The sequence below is a fragment of the Vombatus ursinus genome, unplaced genomic scaffold, assembly GCF_900497805.2.
Source record: "Vombatus ursinus unplaced genomic scaffold, bare-nosed wombat genome assembly UNPS02014785.1, whole genome shotgun sequence".
NCBI classification, from domain to species: Eukaryota; Metazoa; Chordata; class Mammalia; order Diprotodontia; family Vombatidae; genus Vombatus; species Vombatus ursinus.
The window spans coordinates 3,848,604-3,861,578 of record NW_020954563.1 but is presented as its reverse complement, the minus strand read 5'-3'; the positions used below and the strand labels follow the sequence as shown (position 1 = coordinate 3,861,578).

Sequence of the window (12,975 nt, the reverse complement as noted above, 5' to 3'; positions counted from 1 at the left end):
GTGTGTGTGTGTGTGTGTGTGTGTGTGTGTGTGTGTGTGTGTGTGTGTGTGTGGAGTAACTAGGTGACTTCTAAAACCATTCCCCTGAGTTTCCTTCTAACTCTATGACCACTCCTCTCCTTCTTTTTCTAATTCATTATTTATTTTTTTTACATTCTTTTTACAAATTTTGAGCTCTGAATTCTTTCCCTCCCTCCAGCTCCTCCTTTATTCATTGAGAAGGCAAGCAATATGAATAATATATAATAAATATAATAATATTTTCTTATTAGCTGTGTTGTTAAAAAAAGCATGAAAAATAAAGAGAGTTTTAAAAAAAATCGTACTTCAATTTGCATTCAGAATTCATCAAGTATCTCTCTGGAAGTGCATAGCATTTTTCATCAAGGGTTCTTTGGAATTGTCTTGGATCTTTGTCATTTGATTAGAGTAGCTAAGTCTTTCACAGTTCATTATTGTTATAATTCTGTTGTTATCGTGTACAATGATATCCTGGTTCTGCTTCCTTGACTCTATACCAGTTCATATAGGTCTTCCCAAAACCATCTCCATCATCATTTCTTACAGCACATATACCATAACCTGTTTAGCCATTCCCCAATTGATGGACAGCCCTTCAATTTCTAATTCATGACCACCACAAAAAGAGCTGCTATACATATTTTTGTACATATGGGTCCCTTATCCTTTTTTTGATCTCTTTGAGGTTTAGACCCAGTAGTGGCATTGATGAGCAAAAGGCATGCGCAGTTTTATAGCCCTTTGAGGATAGTTCCAAATTGTTCTCCAGAATGGTGGGACCAGTTCACAACTCCACCAGGAGTGCATTAGTGTCCTCTCTTTCTTTTGATATTTCCTTTTCTTCTCCCTGACTACTTAAGGTAGGAGTTCTTGGTAGCAGAGCCAGGATTTGAATCCAGGTTCTCAGACTCAAAGCCCAGTGTGCTTTCCTCTCCCTGGGCTACCTCCATCATCTTAGCCCCATCTTGACTCTTTGCTCTGAATTTCCAAGGTCTGGTTCTATGAACATAGCATTGTAATACTACATTAAAATAGATCCGAATATCTAGGGAGGAACCATAATATCCAGGAAGAATATCAAGAGAGAAGGGACCTCAAAGATACTTGGTTTCCACCTTCTCCTCCCCATCAATACTCCACCTTTGATTTCCCTGTCCATCACCTCTCCACATGCGATCTCCAACAGTGTCAAAAAGCAGGAAGCCAGATGTTTTCATTATTTTGATCTGGATAGGGACCCAGATGTTTACCTTGCAGCCAGTCTCTCTTTGTGGGGTGTGGGCAAGGGAAGGTCTGGTCTGTAGCTATGGCCTTAAGGCTGCCAGAGTGAAGACACCTTCCAGAGCAGATCTACCCTGACTCAGATCACCCTTTTTCCAGGGAGATGTAAGCACAAAGACCAGCTCTGCAAGTTGTCAAGTGACAATTTCCATAAATCCATCAGACAGAGTACAAACTCATTTCCATAGACCCTTCTGTCTGAAGGGATGGGACAAACAAGCTGTAGTTTCAAAATGTAATGAGATGGTGGGTCCAGGCACCCTTAGAGCCAGGGATGAGGGGTGGGATATGAGAAGCTTGTAAAGAAGGGGTGGAGAATATTTGGCAAATAAACAACATTATCCTAGTAATAATAATTGATACCTTGGATTATATTTTTATGTAAGTGGAAGAATCTAAAAGTTATTTCTTATCATATTGAATTACTGGTATGGGAAGGTTTATTGAAAACCAAGGCATCTGCAGACCAGAAAATATGAGGAACACCTGCCCTAAAAATTCAAGTCAAGGTGAGAGAAGAACAGAGAACATTCAGAAAGGAGTCAGATTTTCTCCCTTGTGCTCAGGCTGGAGCCAGCAATACACACTCCTGGTCAAGGACTGAGGTGAGGTTTCTATCCTCTCCTACTCCCTATCAGCAACCTTCCCTCAGAATTCTCTACCTTCTCACTGGTCTACCTCTACTTGGGCTTTGAGCCAATTACAGAATAATGGCTGATAATAATTAGTGCTTTAAGTTTTATAGTGATTTAGGGTATACAAGTATTTTGTTTACAACCACTGTGTAGAAGTATTTTGATACTTACTTAACAGATGAGGGAAACTCAGGTTAGTCAGCATGACAGAGGGGATTTGAATTCAAGTCTTCTAACTCTTAAGTCCAAGGTTCCTTAGCTGCTTCAACCATAGGCTAGGGTGGGTGGGAGGATTCCCAGGAGAGAAAGCTGGGGACTGGGGGAAGGGCAGAGCATTCATGGAAGCAGAGACAGACACATCCCTGGGGGCAGCTGGTGTTCCCACAGATATATGTCAACCACATCATTTCTGAGGTACAAAGGGGAGTTACCATCACTCTCTAATACCTTCCCAGAGCATAGGCCTCCAGGCATTTCGCATTTCTAATTCTCAAACTATCTTGACTTTAACACTGCCTGGGTGGTGGGACCAAGACACACAGCTCATGAGGGACTGTTGGAACTGCCACCTGGCACAGATGGCCAGAGGAGCACTGACATATGGAGCAATACTTGGGTGGGTCCCTGGGGGGGGGGTGGGAGGGAAGCACACCTTGTTCTGAGACAGAGGCAGAGATAAGGATAGGGGAGGCTTTGAAGTCAATGAGAAGAGACTTAGAACAATGCAGAGGAGCAGTAAGCACAGGAAATTTAGAGAGAAAACATGTCAAATGGATACAATTCATCTTCATTAGGTTCCTCCTCATCAATTTGTTTTCCTTAATGTTATGGTAACCAGCGTAGTTTGCTTAACTGATAACTATCCCAGCTACAGAATCTCTATCGCAGTTACACCAGTGACAGGTGACCCCCTTTGCTCCCATTGACCCTCCCAAACACGCTGTGTCCTTTCTGTATCACCTAATCAGCAAAGAAGTTTTTATCAAGCACCCGTTGTGTGCACAGTATTGTTCTAGAGATATGAAAAAAAAGAGATGCCATGTCTGGCCTCGAACTTACTATCTAGGCCGTACAAATGAAACCATAAGAGAACAGAACAAAATGGGAGAAAGCTGGTCCCCCACCATGGGCCCTTAATTCCAATGTTGCAGCGTTTTAAAGGAGCAAGTGATCAAACAAGGCTTCTTGGAGGAGGTAGGACTTGAACTGGACTGTGAATGATGGGAAAGGGTTAGCTTGGTAGAGTGGAAAGGGTAGGAGAGTCTGGGGTGGGGGAAGGAACAGTTGAAGCAAAGATGAGGAGGCAGCAATGGAATAGTGTGCTTGCGAGACAATGGGTAGATTATTGGATAAAGCTCTGCTGGTGCCTTTAAGTTGGAAAGAAGTCACCAGCAAAGGCCTTAATTCTGGGGTCTTATCAGAAGTGAAGCCCAGGATCTTCTCTTCATCAATGTAGTGGAAAGAGCGCTCAAGAGACTCAGAAGGCCTGTGTGCCATCTTTGCTCTGCCACTCTCCAGCTAGATCCTTGGAAAAATCCCTTTCTCCCTCTGCATCTCAGTTGTCTGCTCAATAAAGTAAAGGAATTCATCTGAGCTCTCAGGTTCTTTCCAGCCCTAAAATTTTGTGCTTCTATTATATTCGTTTAAAAATATTCCCTGTTTCACTGTACTTGCTATCATGACAGTCCATTCCCTAACATCAACTTTCATCAGTATGTGTAGACCTGCCCATTTATTTCCCCTCCCTCAGGCCATGGAATATTTGAAGCTCAGAGTGAATCAATCTGGGCAGACCTGCAGGGAGAGAGGCTGTGTAGTACAGTAGATAGGGCACTCACTTTTCATGAAGTCTAAGGACCAGGGTTTGAATCCCAAACCTGCAACTTAGGACTTCTAGAAGAGTTTGATCAATGAGTTCCCTGATAAACCCAATGGTCAGTGTAACCACAATTTCAAAACTCATTGGTATAGGATTCTCTCCTCATTGGTGAAGATCAATGTCTCAAAAGTTTTTTCAAGTCTCTTCAAATTCTGCGCTTGCTTTGAGCCCTTTTGACTTCCATCTTTGAGAGAGAAGATGGTTGACACCAAACCCACTTTAGCTTGCTAGAGACAAAGATTTTGAGAAGAAGCTGGTGTAAGAGAAGCTGGAAGTCTCCATCGTGCTCCTGTCTCAAGCTTACTACACTAGAGATTTTGGGAAAGTTCCTCTTGGGTGAGATTTAGGACTTTCTAAGTTGAGTTGAGTTACCTCACTCCCAATGGGTGAGCTCCTTTAGTCTGTATTGTCTGATACATATTCTCCTCTGTTTACTTCCTCTCATTTCTGTTTTTCTACCAATTTGGAAAAATGGATTTCTTGGCTAATTGTTGTATGTATTCATTGTGAAACTGATATGAAAAGGAAGTGTATCAAGCCTTGGATATAAAGCTTGGGTTCTTGCTTCCTTCAATTAATGAAATAGTGATCAAAAGTTAGCTTGAACCTGAAAACTATATCTGCTAATAATATTTGAGGGAACAGATAGATATATATGATATCCTCTCTCTCTGAAGAGAACAGAGTGGCCTCTGACTTCAACTTTCTACTTCCCTTCCTGGCAAGAATTATGTCTCCTTTGGAGAGGAGTGGAGAGAAGAGGCTAGGAATATCTATTCTGTCTCCCCATAAGTCATCCCATGATACCCTTATGCTACATGTGAGGGAAGCTCACATTTCAGTAGGAAAATATCTCAAAAGGTCATTTGATCCAAACCCCTCCCTCATTTTCCAGCCAATAAAGAAGAATTTATTAAATGCCTACTATGTGCCAGGTACTGTGCTAAGCACTAAGGAGGCAAAGACTGAAGTGAAACAATTCTTGCCCTCAAAGAGCTTACATTCTAATAGTGGTGTACATGTATACAATGTAAACAAAATATATACACATATACAAAATGAATTAAAGGTAGTTTGGGGAGGGAGAACAGTAGTAGCTGGGGAGGGGAGGGATCAGGAAAGAGGCTTCATTTGAAGATGGCATTTTGAGTTAAGCCTGAAGGAAATGAGGGATTCCAAAACACAGAGCTGAGGAAGCAATGCATTACAGACATGGGGGCAGAGGGGTGGACATGAGGAGAGGGAACTGTGCAAATTCATGTAGGTGGGAGATTTAAGGTAGATGGCCCAGGGAAGTTTAGTGACTTGGCCAAGGTCACCTTGTTAACAAGTGCCAAAGACCAGAGTCAAACTAAGATCTGCCCGTTCCAGACCTGGCAAACGTTCCTTTCAGGGAAACACAATCAAAATCCCAAACAAAATTTCACCTCCCCACAAACTCAACAAACTGATCAGGGAATGCTCTCAATCAATCCCCTATACCCTATAGGGGATTACAAATCCCCTGACCCCTCTCAGTCTTAGTTTCATCCTCCATAGAATGAGGGGGTTGAATGAGATGAACTCTAAGATCTCTTCCAGTTCTAAAGCCTATGATTGTCTCACTTAAAGTCTTAAATCTGGAATGGGGACTCACCAAAGTTACATCTTCTTTCTGCAGGCTCAGGGACCACACCCTTGCACAGGACTGACCCACTGCTATTCATCATCTCTGAGGTGACAGAGGGCCACTCAAAGGCAGCCTGAAGTCTGGGGAGTGACCTCATAGCCCTGGCTGGAAGTCATAGATTGATTAACTGATGGAGTGTGTGATGGAATTCCAAGAAACAGAGCTTAACACACTTCTGGGAATGAGGAAACGTCCTGGCCAGACCTAACCTTGTAGTGCTCAGCCTGTTAAGGGATGTGGCTTCTGCCCTCTGGACCATTACACCACTCCAGTCTTTAAGGAGTTTCTATTTAAATTGTTCACAGTTATTTTTCAGCTTCCAGAATGGACAACAAGATCACAGACTTAGAGTCAAAGGACGCTTTAGAGGCCATCTGGTCCAACCCTTTTATTGTATAGATCTGAGGCCCATAGAGGCAAAGCAACAGGGATATGATATGAGGAAGACTTGGGACCAAATCCTGCCCCTGACTCTTTCTAATTGTGTGACCTTAGGCAAATCATTTAACCTCTCTGTGTCTCATTTTCCTCATCTGTAAAGTATGAGAGCTGGACCCAATGTCCTTAAAAGTCTGCTCTAGCCCTAAATCAAGGATTCTATAACCCTATGCTCTATGACTCACCCAAGTTCACATAGGGGATAAATAGCAGAGTCAGGATTGGAATCTAGGTCTTTGAGTTCCAATCTGCTGTTAATTCCACTACATTGTCCTGAAAGAATCCTTCATAGCTGGGCCTGTAGTCACAAAGTCCCTATTAAAATATTGAATGTACATTGCAGTGTCTGCTCTCTCCAAGCCCATGGCTGTTAGTAAAGAAAAGCAAGATTGAAATGGTATTTTAAGATGCAGGGGTATCTATTTGAAATGTTCCATAACATTGAAGCTCTCTGGGCAATGGCTAACTGGTTTGCTAATGTGCTTGTTATTCCTTAGTCAGCATTTTTACAGATCCTCCTAATGTACCACATTGCTGTGGGAATTCTGCCCAAGTGCCATCTTGATTCTCAGCAATGTTTACACAGATACATGGCTCAGGACTCAGCCTCAAAGCCCTGTTCTGCAACTACCTAGTAGTATGACAATGAGGAGGGCAGCTACGTAGCACAGTGGACAGAGTGTTGGGCCTAAAGTCAGGAAGAATTGAGTTCAAATCTGGTCTCAGATACTTACTAGTTGTGTGATCCTGGGCAAGTCACGTAACCCTGTTTGCCTCCGTTTCTTCATCTGTAAAATGAGCTGGGGAAGGAAATGGCAAACCACTACACTATCTCTCTTAAGAAAACCCTGAAAGGGGACATGAAGAGTTAGACATGAGTAAACAACCACAAATGACCATAAGGAAGTAATTTCTTTGGCCTTTCCATGAACTTCAATCTTCTCATATGTAAAATGAGAGTGTTGGGTTACATAAGTTCCTGTACAGCCATATAGTCCTGAGATCCTATGATTACAAGGACACTTGGGCTAATTTATTGATCCTGTCTGTGTGGAATGCCCCCAGAGATGATGGTTTGGGCTAGCCATGGTAGTTTTTAGGGTAAGGGACCATTTGGAGAATTTTGTCTATTTATTACTGAATCTGAATCATCATTCTGTTGCACCATACCCCAGAGAGACATAATCCTACCTTCTACCTCTTTTGTTTTTCTTCTTACGTCTCTTTCTTTCTGTCTCTCTCTGTCTCTCTGTCTCTGTCTATCTGTCTCTCCCTCCCTCCACACAACACACCCTCATCTGCTATTTATCTATCTCTGTTTCTCTCTTCTCTGTGTCTATCTTTCTCTGTCTCTGTCTCTGCATGTCTCTCTCTCTCTCTCTCTCTCTCTCTCTCTCTATGTCTGTCTGTCCATCTCTCTCTGTTACCTAATATTGAAATTTATGGAAGGGGAATATTGCCCCATACATCTTAGCAAAAAATGACCAAATAAAGGCAAGGGGTGGTGGAAAAGAGGCCCCCAAAATTAATGCATCAGAAAGAAATTATTTTATGTATAGAAAAATGTTCTGTCACATATTGGGAAACAATGATGTAAATACTGTCAATCTATCTGCCTAGATAATAAAGTAAATCATAGAGACAGATAGGAAAAGAGAGGCAGAATGTTGAAACTCCAGCAGGTTTCATCTGTAACCTTCAGCCCCTCAGGCTCAAAACATCTGAGTCATCTCTGACTTCTAGCTCTCCTTCCCCCTATACATCCAGTCAATCACAAAGTCTTAGTGATTCTTCCTACAAGAGATTTCCCACATCTTTTGCCTCTCCTCCATTCCCACTGCCCCAACCTTAATTCAGAGCTTTATCATCTCATACTTGGCCTATTTGAACAACCTCCTAACCAGTCTACTCACCTTCTGTCTCTTCTCTTCCTTAACACTGCATCATGGGTTGCTCATCCATGTGGGTGTGGGTCATGGACCTCTTTGACATCTGGTGAGACCTATGAATCTCTTCTCAGAATGTTTTTTATAAACATTTATTAACATAAAAGAAAACATATAAGCTATCAAAAGAAACCAAAGTTTTATGAAAATAGAGATTTTTTTCCCCATCCAAGTTCATAGGCCCTCCTGATATCTATTCATGGTGGCAAGGGCAGGGGATGGGGGATGGGGAATTCTGTGGTCCCTCAGTTCAGAATCTCTGCTCTGAATGGGACCAGATCAATCTTCCAACCACTCTTTTCACCATAGCACTGTTTTACTCCAAAACTTTCAGTGTCTCTCTATAGCCTAATGAAAAGGCTGCACTTGAGGACCTAGAGGGCCACATGTGGCTTTGACACTGCAGGTTGACCGCTCACTTGATCAATGAGAGGTCAATCCCCCAGCCTAGAACTCAAATTTTGACTGCAAACTACTTCTTTATATTCTGTTTTCTCACTATTGCCCTGCGTAAATGCTGAGAGGTTGTGAATTATACTGGTTTATGTACTTTCCCCAAAACCCTACATACCCATCCCCACCTTGGTGTGTTTTCTCATTATCATTTTCCAGATTGAATTTCATGGTACTTATTGGCTCTGCCTCAAGCGTACACTCAACAATACAAGGCAGTGTTTGCAATATTTTGATATGTCTATACATCCTATGTTATCTCCATAAATAGAATATGAGTTCTTCCCAGACAAGGACCTTCTTTTTTATTTCCATCTCTCCAGGGTCAGCATGAGGCTATGCAAACAGCAGGTGCTCAGAAACATTTGGCAGTGGCATGGATGATGGAGTAAATATCTCCTGGTGGAAAAAGATCAAATGAGGTAATATTGGTAAAGGGCTTAGCATAGGGCAGAGCACATAGTAGGCACTTAATAAATGCTTGTTTTTTCTCCTTCTTTGCCCCTCCCCCCCAGGACTATGCTGAGGCATTAACGATGGAAGGCTCAATGTAATCTCACTAAAGCAGCACTGGTCTGTTTATTTCACTCACCTTGCTTAGAAGTCTTTAGTGACTCAGTTGCCCACAGGATTAAGAAGCAATCTTCTTAGTCTGTCATTCAAAACCTTCTATAATCTGACTCTATTCTACCTTCTTAGATCCCTTCAGCTCCAGGTGAATCCTCCTTTGAATAAAGTTACTTCATCTGCTTTCTCCCACACAATCAATCATATTCTGACTTACATTGTACTTATTGAAGTTTATATCTGGATTTGGATTCCAAAGACTTAGGTTTGAATTCTGCCTTGGATTGCCCATATGACCTTGATTAAATCTCTTCTGAAATTAGGGCCTAGGTTTCTTCATCTTTAATGGTAGACCATGGGACTAGATGATCTCTAAGGTCCTTTCCAGCTGTAAGTTGTATGTTCCCCTTACTAAATTGTAAGTTATTTGAGAGAAGAGATCGTATCATGCTTTGCCTTTGTATCCCGAGTATACAGGATGCCCCTCTCTAGCACATAGTAGGCACTCACTAAATGTTTGTTAACCTGAATTGAATTATTCTCTCCCCCTCAGGTTCATTCGTATTTTAACAGACAATACCTTATATCTTAAGAAGGGATTTTTCTGGTACAAGGTAGCAGGGATTTGAAGAGATAGTTGATGGTAGGCAGAGATAGTAGGATCAACAATCAACCGATCAATCAGCAAATGTAAATTAAGCACCTATTATGTGCCAGGGCATGGTGCTATGAACAGGGGTATACAAAGGCAAAAGCAAAAAGAGTCTCCAAATATCTCACAGTGTATAAGGAGAAATAACATGTCCACTTTTAGCTATCTACAAAATTGATATAAGGCAATGTGTGTGTATGTTGGAGAGGGGTGCTGACTTCGGGGAGAAAGTATCAGCAGCCGGTGAGGTAGGAAAGGCTTTTTCTACAAGTAGCACATGAGCCATCTTGAATAAAAGTAGGTATTCTAAAGGGTAGAGAGAGATAGATCACCAGATTTCACTAGTGATAGCAGCAGATGATTGTGAGCTGTGCCTCAAGCCAGTAGGATACTGGAAGCTGATGGCATGGAGGATATCACACCACTGTCCCTCAATTAACCACCCTATGGAGGTGGGGATCATTTTCCTATAGGAGCTGTGGCTTAACTAGCAGTTAGAATTGATAGACTTTAGACCTGGAAGGGAATTGAGGATGATCTCAATCAATTTCCTCATTTCACATGAGGGGAAACTGAGGATAAGAGCAAGGAAGTGATATGTCTAGTTAGCAAATAGCAAAGGTGGGATCTGGAAGCCAGGATTTCTTCCCTCTCCACCATGCTGTTTGGGGGGGTTGACTCTGTAAGAATGATACAGGGTTTGTCAAAGTCCTGGGAAAACTATAAACTCATAGATTTAGGGTTAGGATGGGCCATGGAGGTCATCTAGTATAACCCCTTTGTTTTACAGAAGAGGAAACTGAATGAGGCCAAAGGACCCAGAAGTGACTGAGGTCACCCAAGTAGCAAAGTTGGGATTCAAACCTTGTTGCCCTGGTTCCAAATCCAGTGCAGTAAGCTGACCTCCAGCATAGCATGAAACCCTGTTCCCAACATCCAACATGTTATAGCTTCCACAGAAAATCATTCCAACTCCACGGCCCCTCCCCCATCCCTCCCCCCCCCCCCCCATTCTGTGTATTAAACTGGTGCCTTCTGCCAGCTTGGCAGGGGAGGGGGAGCCTAGCAGAAGGGAGAGAAGACACTTAGATCCTTTTCCTACGCAAGAGAAATCAGCCAGGAATTATTTTTCTTGTTAGCCTTTTTGTAGGAAGACAGACAGCCCTTTCAGCCCAAATACAATATTGTAATTGCTCATATTCAGCTGACAGAGGTTCCCAGATGAGCTTCACTGAGGCGTCTTTTAGGAATCTGTCATGTCCCATAGCACCCAGCCCAGAGCGCTGTAAAAGCGTCTTCTTCTCTCTAAGTTATTTATATAGTTGGCTGAAAGCGCTTTGCTTGTACAAACTGGAAACTATTAGATTAGACCAGCGGAGACAGCCAGAGGCAATCTTTTTAACAAAGTGAGTGGGATTCAAAGTAGGCATGGAAAGCAAATATTATTTCACTGGAAGTCTATTAGAGGGAGCTCCCTGGATAACAAATAAGTGCTTTGTTAGTTTAGCTGGGGAGAAATGCACTGGCCAGGTTGGCACCAGCTGGGTTTAAAGGTAAACGGCTTGAGAGCAAATGATAATTCAATGATAGGTGGGATGCATCAGCCAATTTGGCCCTTCCCCCTAGCCCGTTACTTATTTAAAGTACATGTCAGAACTTAGCAGCTGAGCATTTCTTCGTTTGTTTTTAAATTTCTCATTTTAATTCAGGCAAACATTTTATAAACCCAATGGATCAGAAAGCAAATACTGAGTGTGAGTAAGGATGTCCATTAAATGTAGTGGCTAGCGCCTGGGGCCTGAGAGGGGGAGTTGGGTGAAAAAAAAAAAAGATTGCACAATAAGGTTGGAGGATGGGGGAAGGGATTAGATCTTCTTATAGGATCATAAACTCATATAGATTTAGAGCCAGAGGGGCTTTACCAGTCACCTAGACCAACTCCCACATTTTACAAATGAGGTAACTGAGTCCCAGAAAGGATAAGTGATTTGATGAAGGTTACAAAATTCACAGGTGGCTGAGCCAGGATGCTAATTCAGGCTCTTTGACTCCAAATCCTGTGTGCTTCTAGAGATTTATAGATTTAAAACAAGAACAGAACTAAGTGGCTATCTAGTTCAATGTCATCCTTTTATAGATTAGGAAACTGAGGTCCAGGGAGGGCATAGAATCACATATTTAGAGTTGGAAGGCACCTTAGAAGTTATCAGATCCAACCCTCTCATTTTACATATGAGGAAACTGAAGTTGAGGAAGTTTAAGTGACTTGCCCATGATCACACACAGCTGGTGTCAGCGTTGGAATTCAAACTCAGGTCTTCTCATTCCAGAGTCAGCAGTCTTTCTACTGTATCATGCTGCCTTATATTTGGATTTAGAGATGTAGGAGGGCTACAAGACCATCAATCTCAGGCCTGCCATCTTGCAACATCATTAATAGCTCTTCTACTTCTCTGACTAAGAGGTCAGGGATGCCTGAATGTCTTCCCAAGCCTTCTCTATTTGAAAATGAGAAGAGCCTTTTTGTCCTTGGGCACATATCTCTGACTACAGTTTTGTCAGAGAAAACATGTCCTTTCATAATATGATGGGAGTCTGAGACATTGCAGAGAGCAGAAAGGCCTGATGGTCAATTGGCCCTGGTTCTGTTTTCAGTTTTTCATGATATTAGGGAAGCATCTCTCCTTCCCTAGATCTTCATTTCCCCCCTGTATGCTCGTGGGATTTGGGGGAGGGGGTATGGATAAAATGTTTTATAGCTAGGTTTCTTAACTTAGATTCCATGAACTTGAAAAAATATTTTGATAACTATATTTAATAGACTTGTTTTCTTTTATAATTCGATGTTTTTTTCAATGCACTAAAAAATTATTCTGAGAAGGAATCTATATGCTATACAGGACTGCCAGAGGGGTCCAGAATACACCAAAAAAGGTCGAAAACCTCAACCCTGCTCTATAGGGTTGATATATGTGAGTTGGGAACTCTGGGTCAGGACCTGGCAACTCTGGCCCAGCTGCAGCAGTGTCTGACCTGTTCCCAGTAGCTCTCGGTGGTGTTGGCATTAGGAAGTACTCAGGCGGAATTTTTTTTTCAGCATCAAGCACAGCTCATAACCTTTCAAAGTACATTTGGGTCTTGTTCCTGTCTGTGAGTAAGAAGAACCTGACTAAATACACAGGCTTATTTTGTTAAGAAAAAATGCTTGGCTAGATTTTGCCCGCTTCATCCTCCAGCTAAAGCTCAGTGGGTGGAGCTGATTAGAAATCACCATTTAGAAACACACCTCTCTCCTCTCAGCCTAGAGGCAGGGGATGATGGTAGAAGAAGGTTGGTTATGTTAGCTGTGGCTGTTTTTGTCCAAATGTTTTGTTTTGTTTTGTTTTGTTTTGATGTAACACAGGATTTAATTCCAGGAGGCAGGAGGCAGGGAG

At 42.2% G+C, this 12,975-nt stretch overlaps 1 long non-coding RNA gene across 2 annotated transcripts in view; it reads left to right on the top strand.

Annotated features, from left to right (window-relative positions):
- LOC114046810 overlaps positions 1-12,975 on the top strand; it is a 37,591-nt gene that overhangs the window by 14,607 nt on the left and 10,009 nt on the right. The window contains exon 3 of one of the 2 annotated variants that reach the window (XR_003569548.1): positions 8,646-8,744. The exons of the other annotated variant lie outside the window; for it this stretch is intronic. This is a non-coding gene — a long non-coding RNA (uncharacterized LOC114046810). The remainder of the gene's footprint in view (positions 1-8,645; positions 8,745-12,975) is intronic. 2 annotated transcript variants of the gene reach the window in all.